General features: G+C 46.5%; 1 pseudogene; it reads left to right on the top strand.

Annotated features, from left to right (window-relative positions):
* The first annotated feature begins 5,780 nt into the window (after positions 1-5,780).
* Positions 5,781-6,943, top strand: LOC121541389 (annotated as a pseudogene).
* The last annotated feature ends 4,340 nt before the right edge of the window (positions 6,944-11,283 follow it).

The raw sequence follows: 11,283 nt of genomic DNA, 5'->3' as shown, positions 1-11,283 counted from the left end.
ACCCACAACACCCAAGGGAAAACATACAGTTTAAATATGGCTCCCAATCAGAGACAACCCACAACAGCTGACACTCGTTGCCTCTGATTGGGAGCCACTCTGGCCAACATAGACATAGACAACCTAGAACACCCAAACAAAGAAACAGAACACATCGAATGAACACACCCTGGCTCAACATATAGAGTCCCAGAGCCAGGGTGTGACAGTACCCCCGGACTGCGACCGCGCCTCAATAAGGGCTAAACAAGGGAGGGCTGGGTGGGCATACCTCCTCGGCGGCGGTTCTGGCTCCGGCCTTGCCCACCACCCTCCAATCAACCCCCCATAGCGCCCCTGGTCCGGTCTGACCCCGCTGGCTGGATCTGGACTGGACATTGACGGAGCGGATTGCTTACGCTCCGTTGTGGAGCAGCTGACCGGTCTTACCAGGCTGACGACTCGCACCCCGGGCTTGGTGCGAGTAGCAGGAACGGGCTGAACCAGGCTGACGACTCGCACCCCTGGCTTGGTGCGAGTGGCAGGAACGGGCTGGACCAGGCTGACGACTCGCACCCCTGGCTTGGTGCGAGTGGCAGGAACGGGCTGGACCAGGCTGACGACGCACACCGTAGGCTTGGTGCGTGGAGCAGGGACAGGCCGGGCTGGGCTGACGACGCACACCGTAGACCTGGTGCGTGGAGCAGGGACAGGCCGGACAGGGCTGGCGACGCACACCGTAGACTTGGTGCGTGGAGCAGGAACAGGCCGGGCAGGGCTGTCGACGCACACCGTAGGCTTGGTGCGTGGAGCAGGGACAGGCCGGACAGGGCTGGCGACGCACACCGTAGGCTTGGTGCGTGGAGCAGGAACAGGCCGGGCAGGGCTGTCGACGCACACCGTAGGCTTGGTGCGTGGAGCAGGGACAGGCCGGGCAGGGCTGGCGACGCACACCGTAGGTTTGGTGCGTGGAGCAGGAACAGGCCGGGCAGGGCTGGCGACGCACACCGTAGGCTTGGTGCGTGGAGCAGGGACAGGCCGGACTGGGCTATGGAGACGGATAGGAGACCTGGAGTGAAGAGCTGCCACAACCCGTCCTGGCTGAATGCCTACCTTCACACACTCTGTGTGAGGCATCAGCACAGGACGTACAGGGCTGTGTACCCGTACTGGCATAACAGCACGTGACACTGGCGCAGGATATCCGGGACCGAGGAGAGGCACTGGAGGCCCCGAGCGCTGAGCCGGCACACTCCGTCCTGGCTGCATGCCCACCTTCGCACAACACGTGCGGGGTGCTCGCACAGGACGTACCGGACTATGCCGGACCACTCATGGCACAGTGCGCAGCTCCGCATACCGCGGAACCTGCCCAGTCTCATGCTGCCATGCCTGAGTACGGCGAGTTGGCTCTGCTCTCCATCCAGGCTCCGCCAACCTGCCTTCTGGCCCCCAAAACCCGGTGGCCTTCTCTCCTCTTCTCCTATTTCGCCCTGTGGCAGCCTCCTGCTGCCCAGTCGCCCCATGCCGTGTGCCCCCCTAAAAAAATTATTGGGGTGCCTCTCGTCCGTCCGGCGATGGCACTGCTGACGCCGCTGCTCCTCTCCTGCCTGGGTCTCCCCCTTCATAGCCCTCCGGTACCGGACGGCCTCCTCCTCGGTAATCTGCCCCCAACCGAGGAGGACATCCACCAGAGTCACCTCCTGCGTGTGTTCCTGGACACGCTGCTTGGTCGTTGTATGGTGGGTTTTTCTGTCACGATCGTCTGGGTAAGGAGTAGACCAATACGCAGCGTGTTGAGCGAACATGATTGACTTTATTAAATAAAGCACGAAAACCAAAACAATAGACGATTCGTGAAGTCCACAGTAACAATGACCGTAAAGGAACAAAAACCCACAACACCCAAGGGAAAACATACAGTTTAAATATGGCTCCCAATCAGAGACAACCCACAACAGCTGACACTCGTTGCCTCTGATTGGGAGCCACTCTGGCCAACATAGACATAGACAACCTAGAACACCCAAACAAAGAAACAGAACACATCGAATGAACACACCCTGGCTCAACATATAGAGTCCCAGAGCCAGGGTGTGACACATACGCAGCACGTGAGTTTCAAGTTTGGGGAAGATCACTTTCACCATAAAAAAGCACCTTTAAAATAAAAGCATTATATGCATAATCGCATTTGTGGTCAATTTTGAGAATTGTGTTTTCCTGCTAATGAAACATTGCCGTGCTTATAATGTGAAGATATAGCCTAATAGTTTATCAATATTTTAATTTAAACGTTCTCATCTGTTGCGTCAGGCTCATTGCTTAAAACAGGTTTTTTGATGCTAGTGGTTGTATTAATTTGGGATCTATCGTTTCCCACAACTGTCCCAGACTATGTTTGGAATATTTATTTCTCGCACAGAATATGTCAACTTTTGTACTATGGGGGGTAGTAGATTGACATAGGCTAGTGCTTTTGCTGTTCGTTAGGCCTACTCATCTTGTGGACAGTTCTTCCAATATCTTCAATATGCGCCTCGGTATTGGATAAGGACGCATGCAGTTGCATCCCCGATATGTTTGTCTTCACTTCTAACCTTTGAGAAAGACCTGATCCCGTGATTAAGAGCCATGTGAGTGAGAGGTGCTTCAGCATGCAGCCGGGAGAAGGGAATTCTAATTATTATATTCAGCCCAAGGGCACAACGGCCACTGGCCGCAAAAGGCATGGATTTTTTTAGGGGGCATTACAGCCACACAAAGGGGATGCAGTCGGGAAATTCGAGGCATTATAAAGTGCTTGTCAGCCTATAGCTACGTTTTTGTTATTTGAAGTTATTAAATACCTTTTGATTAGGTTTGCAGCATATTATGCACATCTGCAAGTATAGCAGCAAAGACTGGACAAATATTATTTATGTCTTCTTTTGTTTTAATATGTTAAAATAATATAAACAGCATAAGTGTACACTATAAAGGGCTACATTTTTTTCTAATAAAACAATGGCCAGTTTGGGTCAATGTTGCATGTTTTTTTGTAAAAAGAAGGTGTCTGGCCCGAAAATTCCTTGTGTTTTTTCATTATGGCCGTGCGCTGATTGATTTTGACACCTCTGTGCTAGCATATATATTTATGTAGCTAGCTATTTGTTTAGCAGGCTAAAAACACAGAGCCTAATATTTCCTAGCTAGCTGCTGGGAGGATGTCATGTCATTGGAAGAGTGGGTGAGTGACCGACTTTTTCCCCTCATATAGTTTTTTGGTGGCTACAGCTAGAGAGGCATATGTCATTTGGTTAGCTTGCAAGAAATGTAAATAACTTTGCTAGCTAGCTGGCTATTCTGAACTTGAACGACTGTTATCCAGAGTTAGCATGTCTCTTAGTTGTCAATCAAATGTATTTGGCGTCGATTAAATGGGTGAGCAGGCAGGCAAGTTCCCATTCAGTTGTCAAAATGTGGCTTGAAACAAGCACGCATTGGCAGGCAAGCTGCAGAAGGATGAGCAGTCTACTATTCCCCATAGTTTCCGTGCAATTTTGACGGCCAACTAGCTTAAAAAGTTAGAGGGTTTATCTAATGTTCCCTTGTTAGATTTTAGCTTATCTTGCTCTGGCTATCATTAGTTGTTGATCTTGTTGTTGTTGATGTGCATAGGCAACCGAGGGAGAGATAGCCTACCTTTTCATGGTTGTTTGATCAATATGACTGTGAAGTTCCCAAATGTAAGAGGACGCCTGTGGTATTTACATATTTGGTGAATTACATTAATGTGTATTTTGTGGCTTTTGGCGAATGTGTTCTAATGATCTAAAGTCGCGCTGTGGATATTGCCTGTAAACACACAGTCCAGTTCAAATTGAATGATGGCAGGCCCATGTGGCAAATGGCTTATTTGGATATAGGCCTACTGTAGCTCTGATTGACTATGGCGCAAGACTACGGTCCTGGAAAAGACAGATGTTTTTATTAGGTTTTATTTACTGCAGTGTCTATTAATTGTCTAAACGCACGGCCGCTTTCCCACTCTATATTGTTATAGAATCTTCACTAATGCCTTACTATATGTCATTCCAAAACATTCAAGTGCTCACTTGCCAGAAAAAAACATGTTATATTCTTTCTGGGGGTTTATATGAACAGATTTTTATAAGATTTAATTTGCTAAAATGCTGTCAGTTCCACATAGTTCCACATACCGGCAGAAATTCCAGATATATTTATTGTGCTTCATGATTAAGTCCACGTCCCCTTCTTTCATTCTCTCTCAGCATTCGAAAAGGGTGCACAGGTAAGATATAGACCCAAACCTTTAGTTTTTTTAATGAAAATGTTATTTCTCTATAATAAAAAACTATAAATAATAGAGAATAGATGTTGATAATAATGGATAATAGTGTGAAATGGGTGAAAAGGGTGTAGTTATTTTACAGAACAGTCGGTCATGTCATTACAGGGTTACAGGTGGAATGTCAATGAGGAACCAACAGTAGGCCACTATTGTTTCACGCTGTACTTTCCTGGTAGCATTTTCAAGGGCTAGATTAAATATTTCTGCCTTGACCCGTGATAACCAACAACTGCAGAGCAGTTTCATTGTTTTTATTTAGCCGATGTCGGATATGTAACTACGTTGGAGCTGTCAAATCAGCAAGAAGCCTTGTTACAATTTCGAACACTGGAATGTGTGTTGTAATCTACACCGCGATTAGGGTGATAAGAATCCTTATTATTTCAATTAATGATTTTCAGTATTAGTGACATTATGTCTATATAGACTACACTTTCTCATTCTGAACTTCTAACGTGGGTGGGATTTAAGGACGGGTGTGGTTTTCGTAACAATGAGGACCAGAGCAGCCACGCACTGATTTTACAGCTCCAATGCCGTTACACCTCCAACATAATGAAACTGCTATGCAGTTGTCGGTTATCATTGGTTAGCTCTGGAACTGATTGAATCTAGGTCTAGGTCTGTACTCTGTAAAAAATTTAATAAATCAGAGTGGGCCCAACTCAAAAAGATTTAGTAACTAGAACCGCAGCCTTTTTGGATTGGTGTGAACTTATTAAATATCGAAATTCGCTATTGCAACACAAATGGTTGAGTTGATCACATAACAAGTTTAGTTTCCTGAGACCCACAACATAAAGTACTGTGTTGGCTTAAGATACATTTGTTCTCATTAACATATTTCCCAGTGTGCCTTTCAGCAAGTACTTCTATTTATTAAATGAACTTGTCAAGGACATGTTTACAATTAAAACGTATTTTTCAGAGGTTAAAATATCATGCATTTAACTAGATACAGCAAAACATGTGGAATTGTTTTCATAATTAGTAAGATTGCTGTACCTGTTTATCTGGTATTTGATTAGTCAAGATAGATTTGAAAGAACCCCCTATCTGGTCCAGTAATTGGATAATGACTGAAACTAGAAAGAGTCAACGTACAACCCTAAGTACAACCATTATTTACACTAATTTAAAAAGCCATCTGTCAATATCACTTGATATTTCCCAAATTGTCTCATTGACTCAGAAAAAGATTTTGGTCAACTCAAAATGTGAATTGCATGCAACACACTCAAAAAAGATGTGGAACTAGTTTCAAAATATTTTTTAATTTTCTAGTTTTTACAGTGTAGCCAACAATTATAGACATAAGCGTAATGCCATGTACGTTGTTCAGCTAGATCTTAGAAGTATACTGTTGAGGCATTTCCCCCACAAATATACTACTAATGTGAGTGCAACATCTTCCTTTTCATTGTGTCTGCAGGCAGGTCTGATCACCATGGTAGCAAACATCATAGTCCATCAGCAGGTGGCGAAACCTTCTATAAAGGGCTGGAACACTGGCCTCCTCGACTGCTGTCAGGACATGAATCCCTGTGAGTATCCATGGGACATCATATCCCATCAGCTCCTAAGATCAGGGTATTCTGTCTTAAAATATCACCACCACCTTTAAGATTGTATTGTTGTTGCTCTCTCTGTTGATAAGGTGTGTCTGTCTGTGTGTGTGCAGGTTGCTATGGTTTCTGTTGCTGTCCTTGCTTAGCCTGCTCCACCACGGGAGAGTTTGGAGAGAGTACTTGTCTGCCATTACTAGACATCATAGGCCCTGATAGCATGGATGCCTTTCGGGTGCCCATCATTGTGCCACCCGCAGGTCTGTCCTTGCGGGTTGCTGTACGCCACAAATATGGCATTCAGGTGTAATGTTTCCCATTACATATAGACATTGCATAAATGTTGTTGTTGCAGATATAAATGTTGTGATTGGGGTATTATGTGTGTTCTGTTTCCTTGTGTGTGATAGTGTTAAACAAGTGTGTCTGTGTGGGTCCACAGTGAAGCCTCTGTGAGGACATCATGGCATCCTGCTTCTGTGTCTGGTGCTCGTGGTGTCAGATGGCCAGAGAGATCAAAGAGCACAAGAAGGGCTGCACTTTCATAACCACCCAGCCTGTGGCCTTCCAAATGCAGCCTCCAACCATGACCACCTCAAAGGTGACGTACGCGACCAACCAACAGATCCACATCATGGCCGGACCACAGACCCCCAACCAACAGAGCTACGTCATGACCAGCCCACAGTCCTCCAACCAACAGAGCCACATCATGGCCAGACCACAGACCCCCAACCAACAGAGCCACATCATGGCCGGACCACAGACCCCCAACCAACAGAGCCACATCATGGCCGGACCACAGACCCCCAACCAACAGAGCTACGTCATGACCAGCCCACAGTCCTCCAGAATGGCTGAGATGCACCTTGGCATTGCCGGAGGGGCTCATATGAAGATGGCATCTGACCAACATGCCATGGCAGACCCTCCACAAATGATGGCTTCTGCTCCTAATGCCTGTAACACTGTTGTCATGATGCTCCCTGACATGTCTAACCATATGGTGAACACCACAGTCTCCACCCAACCATACAAATGCTGAGCTCTGCTGCTTCATCTAATCACTGGCCTTGCTATAATGGTCACAGTCAATGAATTCATTAGATTGATGAAAATGTGTTTTTATATGGTTCATAGTCTGAGTTCTATTTGATGGTAATGTCCACTGCTCATTGTCTTGACATGTAATAAAGTCATTTATATTGAGTTTCTCTTCTATTAGAATGTTACTTCATATATAATCAAACATCTTGGTCTAATAGAATACTGTCTACAGGATCAATTTACATGAAAAAACTGTCATTGAGAAGCAATGACAATCAGGTTTACATAAACATTGAGGCAGGAATTGTTAAGCACTTGCAAAACCTCACATTGGTGAAAGCGTTCCTATTTTCATCCAATTAACTGGGGAGACTGGGCTCACACATTCAGTGAGGGATCTAGGGTTTTGCCCATTTATAGGAGCTATTGCCCAATGAGGGATTAGACTGTAGTTCTAAATGGAGAACATTTCCCATTTATGTTTTAGTCACCCTCCCGTTGTCCTAGGGTCAAAATGACCCGCCACTGTGTTGAACCAACTTTATTTAATTTTTATATTTTTGGGATCATTTGTGAGAAGGAGGCAGTGATACTTTCTTTAAAGTCTCACTGCCTCCTTCTCACAAATGATCCCAAAAATATAAAAATTAAATTAAGTTGGTTCAACACAGTGGCGGGTCATTTTGACCCTAGGACAACGGGAGGGTTAAGCAGACACTCTTATCCAGAGCAACTTACAGTTAGTGTATTCATCTAAACATAGTTAGGTGGGACAACCACTTATCACGGGGGGGGAGTTAAGTGCAAGTGTTGTTTCAGGAAAGTTTGTGGCCGAGATGAAGAGGGGGATTATTTAAGATACTCTTTGAAGACGTAAGGTTTCAGGTGCTTTTGGAAGATGGGCAGGGACTCTGCTGTCCTAGCTTCAGGGGAAGCTGGTTCCACTATTGGGGTGCCAGGACAGAGAAGAGATTGCACTGGGCTGAGAGGGAGCTGCTCTCCCATAGGGGTTTGATGTCACAAGCAGGGAGCCCAGCCAACGGGGAGTAGCAGTAGTCCAGACAGGAGATGATAATTGCCTGGATTAGGATCTGCGTCGCTTCCTGTGTGAGTTAGGGTCATACTCTACAGATGTTGTATAGCATGAACCTGCAGGATCGAGTCACTGCTTTGATGTTTGCAGAGAACGACAGGGTGTTGTCCAGGGTCACACCAAGGTTCTTTGCACTCTGGGATGGCGACACTGTGGAATTGACAACTGTGATAAGAGGTCTTTGAGCGGGCAGGCCTTCCCCGGGAGGAAGAGCAGCTCCGTCTTGTAGAGGTTGAGCTAGAGGTGGTGGGCTGACATCCAAGCTGAGATATCTGCCTGGCATGCAGAGATGCCTGTCACCACCTGGGTGTCAGAAGGGAGGAAGGAGAAAAGTAGTTGTGTGTCATCCTCATAGCAAAGATAGGAAAGACCATGTGCGGATATGACGGAGCCGAGTGAGTTGGTGTATAGAGAGAAGAGGGCCAAGAACCGAGCCCTGGGGGACACCAGAAGTGAGAGTATGAGGTGCAAACACAGATCCTCTCCACGTCACCTGGTAGGAGCGGCCTGCGGCGTCTGAGACTCACATTTCTGAGAGAGTGGAGAAGAGGATCTGATGGTTCATGCTGTCAAAGGTAGTGAATAGATCAAAGGAGAATGAGCACAGAGGAGAGAGAGTCAGCTTTGGCAGTGCGGAGAGCCTCCGTGACACAGAGAAGAGCAGTCTCGGTTGAGTGACCCGTATTGAGTCCTGACTGGTTAGGGTAAAAAATATTGTTCTGAGAGAGATAACGAGAGAGTTGATCAGAGACAGCACGTTCAAGTGTTTTGAAAAGAAAGGGATACAGGTCTATAGTTTTTGATGTCAGTTGAGTCGAGTGTTGGTTTGTTGAGGAAGGGAGCAACTCTGGCCATTTTGAAGTCAGAGGGGTCAGGAAAGAGTTGATGAGGGAAGTGAGGAATGAGAGAAGGTCTCCAGAGATGGTCTGGAGAAGGGAGGAGGGGATGGGGTCGAGCGGGCATGTTGTCGGGCGGCCAGACCTCAGTAGTCGCAGGATTTCATCTGGAGAGAGAGGGTAGAAAGAGGTCAAGGCGTAGGGTAGTTCTGTGTAAGTGGGACCAGTGGACTCAATAGGCTGAGTGAATGAGGAGTAGATGTCATCAACCTTCTTTTCAAAGTGGTTGAAAAAGTGGTACAAAGAGAGGGATGGATGGAGGATTAAGGATGGAGGAGAAGGTGGAAAGTTTCCTAGGTTTAGAGGCAGAAGCTTGAAATGTAGAGTGATAGAAAGTGGCTTTAGCAGCGGATACAGAGGAAGATGAGGTAGAGAGGGGGGAGTGAAAGGATGATAGCTCCTCCGGAAGTTTAGTTTCCTTCCATTTTTTCTCAGCTGCCCGTAGCCCTGTTCTATAACAGTCACTCAGCCACAGAGCAGGAGGGGAGAGCCAAGCCGGCCAGGAGGAAAGGGGACAGTGCGAGTCATAGGATGTGGAAAGAGAGGAGAGTAGGGTCGAAGAGGTAGAATCAGGAGACAGGAGGGAGAAGGATTTAGCAGAAGGGAGAGATTATAGGACAGAAGAGGAGAGAGTAGTGGGAGAGAGAGCGAAGATGGCGACGGTGCATGACCATCTCAATAGGGGCTGAGTCGCTAGGGTTGGAGGGAAGGGAGACAGAAAAGGAAACAAAGTAGTGATCAGAGACCTGGAGTAGGGTTGCAGTGATGTTAGTAGGCAAACAGCCTCTAGTAAAGATGAGGTTAAGTGTATTTCCTGCCTTGTGAGTTGGAGGGTATTGGGAAAGGATGAGGTCAAAAGAGGCAAGGAGGGGAAAGTGCGAGTTGGAAAGAAATGAATTGAAGGCAGACATCGGGAGGTTGAAGTCACCAAGTACTACGAGAGGTGAGCCATCGTCAGGAAATGATCTTATCAAGGTGTCAAGCTCATTGGGGAACTCTCCAAGGGTGCCTGATGGGCGATAGATGCCAACAATGTTAACCTTGAGAGGACAAGTGACAGTGACAGCATGGAATTCAAATGAGGAGATGGACAGGTGAGAGAGGGAGAAAATATAACATTTCCAGTTTGGAGAAATGAGTAGCCCTGTGCCACCACTGCGACGACCAGATGCTCTTGGACTATGAGACAAAACGTAGTCAGATGAAGAGAGATCAGCTGGAGTAGCAGTGTTCTATGGGGTGATCCATGTCTCCATCAGGGCCAAAAAGTCAAGGGACTGAAGGGCAACATAGTCTGAGATGAACTCTGCGTTCTTAACCGCAGATCGGCAGTTCGAAACACTGCCAGAGACCCAAAATTCCACATGGGTTGTGCACGCTGGGTACACTCAATTAGAAGGGTTGCATCCAAGGGGAGGGGAGCGTCTGTAAAACCTTAAAGGTAGAGGAGCGAACCAGTATAGAAAACACACACATAGTTGCCAAAGCTACAAAAAAGCAAATGTGATCTTCAGAAAATAACTAGGTAAGATACTCAGGTGAAAGACTGGTGTGGAGCCTTCCTCAAAGAATTCTGCACAACAGTAGTCACAACAACTCTTCAGAACAGTTTTATTTGTAGTGCCGCTTACACGGCTGCCGCTGAGAAACCAGGGGAGATTGAAGTACTGACAATAATTGCCTAGCCGAGGTGAAAAGCACACCCTCCTGTACTAATTGCTGATTGCCTAGGAGAGGAGAAACCACTCCCCCTCCAATACAGCCAATGATTACCAAAACAAGTCACAAATTTCCCTGCCCCTTAATGGTGGTTGATGTGTCAACAATCATCTGCAAGTTATGAGCAGTCAGCAGTTCACATACTAAGTCGGTTACTGGGAAGGCAATGGCTGTGGTAACTCAACTCCCTCTCCTCCATTTTCTCTCCAACCAGAGCTGTGGAAAACACTAGGATGATTTTCGGGTATTTCCTCCTGATCTCCGAAATATGAGTTTGTGTTTATGTGGACACTACTTTCTTCTCGCTCTAGCTGCAGTTTGGAATGAAGGGGCTCTTTAACCAGAGGACCTCGGCTATAAGAGGAGGTATCGGAGAGAGAGAGAGAGTGAGTGAGTGAGTGAGTGAGTGAGTGAGTGAGTGAGTGAGTGAATGAGTGATGAGTGAGAGAGAGAGAGAGAGAGAGAGAGAGAGAGAGAGAGAGAGAGAGAGAGAGAGAGAGAGAGAGAGAGAGAGAGAGAGAGAGAGAGAGAGAGAGAGAGAGAGAGTGAGCGAGCATGACCATTTACCTTACATCACCCTTCATCAAGGTACTATATCACTGATTTTATGCTATTTTAATCAAAGATAAC

Source organism: Coregonus clupeaformis, chromosome 27 (genome assembly GCF_020615455.1).
Source record: "Coregonus clupeaformis isolate EN_2021a chromosome 27, ASM2061545v1, whole genome shotgun sequence".
Lineage (NCBI taxonomy): Eukaryota > Metazoa > Chordata > Actinopteri > Salmoniformes > Salmonidae > Coregonus > Coregonus clupeaformis.
The sequence above is the reverse complement of the archived record's forward strand: the minus strand, read 5'-3'. Positions and strand labels throughout refer to the sequence as shown.